Source organism: Limulus polyphemus, unplaced genomic scaffold (assembly GCF_000517525.1).
Source record: "Limulus polyphemus unplaced genomic scaffold, Limulus_polyphemus-2.1.2 Scaffold833, whole genome shotgun sequence".
In the NCBI taxonomy this organism is placed as follows: Eukaryota; Metazoa; Arthropoda; class Merostomata; order Xiphosura; family Limulidae; genus Limulus; species Limulus polyphemus.
The window spans coordinates 175,642-178,761 of NW_013666443.1; positions in this window are offsets into that span (position 1 = coordinate 175,642).

Consider the following 3,120-nt stretch of genomic DNA (forward strand, 5'->3'; position numbering starts at 1 on the left):
TAATCTAGATCTTGGAATCAGTGAACTCTCCGTTCATTGGTTTCATCTCTGTCAGGAAAATAATTTTTATTCTTTGCTTATTTTTTTTCATGTAATGTGAACGCTAAATTTCCTAAAATTTACTATTTATTTAAGATAATTTTCCATACCTATTTTTATATATTGATTAGCATAACATATTTTTTTCAATCAATCTCCAGGTGCCACCTTTATTTTACTTAAACACTTTAGTATAGTTTGAAATATACAGATTGTTACGTCTCCGTTTGTTAATTAACTTTCCGTAACTTCGTTCCGACGAAACTTTAGCGACACAAGTCCTTACTTAATAAAACTGGTTTATTCTTTCTGAATATAACTTCACGATACACTTATTTTCAACAGTCGCTCTTTTACAAACGCTATAACAATGAACGTTAACTTCAACAATGCGTCTCTCTCTGACTGCAGTTCAATTACTCATTACCTACACACACATTATTCCGTCACGTTGTCACCCTCTTATATATATACCAGACTACCCTATATCTAGTAATCTCCCGACAATTTCCGAAGGTTCGAGAGAACGAGTCACGTGACCTCGCTGACGCAACAATATATTTACCCATTTCTAAAGTAAAATATCCCTAACACCTTTTCACATACACTCTCACCATGCTTACAACAGTACATCCCGGATGACCTTCATGACGTCCCTCAACTCCCTTTATATATATATCACTCATTCGATTACACCACCATTCCCAGTTTGCCCCTCAAAAAGAAAGGTCCACCTTTCGAAAGCGCTCGGGTTATAGGGTTTTTATTCATTTTTGTCAAGACTTCTTAAACCTACGTGTTGTTTTTATAACATCACGAATTTAAACACATATTGATAGCCAGAGAAGCAGTTCTCAGTACCACACAATTCGCGGCCAGTGCCTACACCAAGTAAGGTACCAGTTTTAGCACGAATACATTAATCTGTGGTCATACTAAATTCACTGTGAATTTGTTGCAAAGAGGACTTCCGGAAGTTTTAACAACCCTAACAAGTGAACGTTTGTCAAGCCCTGACAGCTGATCTGAATAACGTTTAGTTGTTTCACTATCGCATTACCGATACGCTGAATGGATTCATGCATAGTAATTACGCATGGCTAAGCTTAGCAACCATATCGACTTCCATACTCCAAGAAGCCTATATCTTTTCTCCTTCAAATCAACGTAATTCACAACGCTTTTGACATTACTTGTCTACCTGTCTGTTGCGTCTCTGTATTGATATTTAGGAGTTTCTTTGTAGAGTAGGGTAGACTGGTACGGATGTCGGCAATAGTCATTAAACAGTCATTACATACATAATTGGAAAATACTAACTGGGATGGAGAATATATAACATGATTGATGAGAAAACGCTTTTCAAAATAAATATTATCTGACTGAAAATGTATCTGATTTATGGCAAAGCTATTGATGTTATTCATCGCTGTCTCTAATTTTGAACCACTGACCAGAGAGAAGTCAGTTAGTCAGTTGCACCCTACCGTCCACAATAAGAGATTGACTGTAACTTGTAACGCGCCTACTGCTTAAAGTGCATGAAATATTTTATGCTATCGCACGGATTCGAACCCGGGTCGCCAGAGATATTCCACAGGGCCAACCCACGTACTATTGAAAATGAAAAAGGTTGAAACTACAAGAACCACGTACTAGATTGAGGAATTCAAGTTTCATTACCAGGCCCTCTCAGAGGTTCAGAGAGGCCCAGAACACTTCTATCTTTTGAGGCCTCTGGCTATAATTAAAATAAAAAAAGACGACACATGAAAAAAAATAAGAGAACCATTAGCCCAAAAGAAAAGTGAAGCATAATATGAATATTTAATTTGTGTATATAATTTGCAGCTCTAAGCTAAGAATGTGATTGGGAGGCACATAAAAACAAGTTGTGAAACTTAACAACTGCAAAAAAATAACAAATACCCAAATTTGAGGCCCAGGCCAAATGACCCTCCTGGCTCCCCTCCTAATTGACCCTATTCATTACTAAACTTTATTTTCCAAGATAGGGGATGAACAAATAAGAAGAACATTCTGGTATAGAATCTAGTTTCATTTGTTTTAACACTTTCCAAGAAGCACATAACTACATCTTTTAAATATATAATTCGCTGTAGCGTGAAAATTGTCTGTAATTTGAGAAATAAATATATATTTACTTTGAATGAGTCAAATATCAGACATTGTTATTAGATGATAATTAAGGAAAAAAGAACCACATTACTCTCACTTCTCATAAAAATTAAATTAAATGTTCGCTAAAAACGATAACTAGTATTACTCGTCCTTAGCTATTGAAAATATGACCACTGATTAGCAATTAGTCATATTTCGCGGCAGATAGCCTTTAAACGATTAATTTTAAGTAAATTTGGAAAAGGTGGCATCATAGTGTGAGTTTGTTTTGATAGTGTCACATCCTATGTTTATAAATGTGCAAAAGTATTCAGGAAGAGGAGATGGAAAGTAAAAATAACGAGCTTGAGATAAAAGGATTATACAGGGCATGATCCAAGGGCTAAGAAACAGTGGAAGCATTGTAACTTGTGATTATCTTACTGACTTGAATATGGTTAAAACATCACTGTACAGATGAATAAAGATACTTGGTACAATAAAATAACAGAATTTATCCGTAAAGGACGTCCTGAATTCACAACTAACTTTGCTTTCAGTGAATTTGTTGTCATAACTTCATATTGTCCGAATAAGGAAAAATTCAATTGTGGTGTTCAGTACTATATATATATGACCAGCCAGAAGTCGACAACAATATATGAGCCAAATAGGCAATGATGATCTTAGATTGCAAAACTATCGAAGCTAGAGTGGATATTGCTGTCCACTCAACTAAAAAGAAGCAATCAGATGACCAGTTCTGTATTTTACAAAATACTGATGTATGCTGCCTAAATGCTTTTGTTTTAGGTGGTTCCTCTTGATCCTGGAGTGTAAATAACTAAGCATGGCCAGGTGGATAAGGCGCTCGACTCACAATCTGAGGGTCGCGGGTTCGAATCCGCATCCCACCAAACATGCTCGCCCTTTCAGCCGTGGGGGGCGTTATAATGTGAC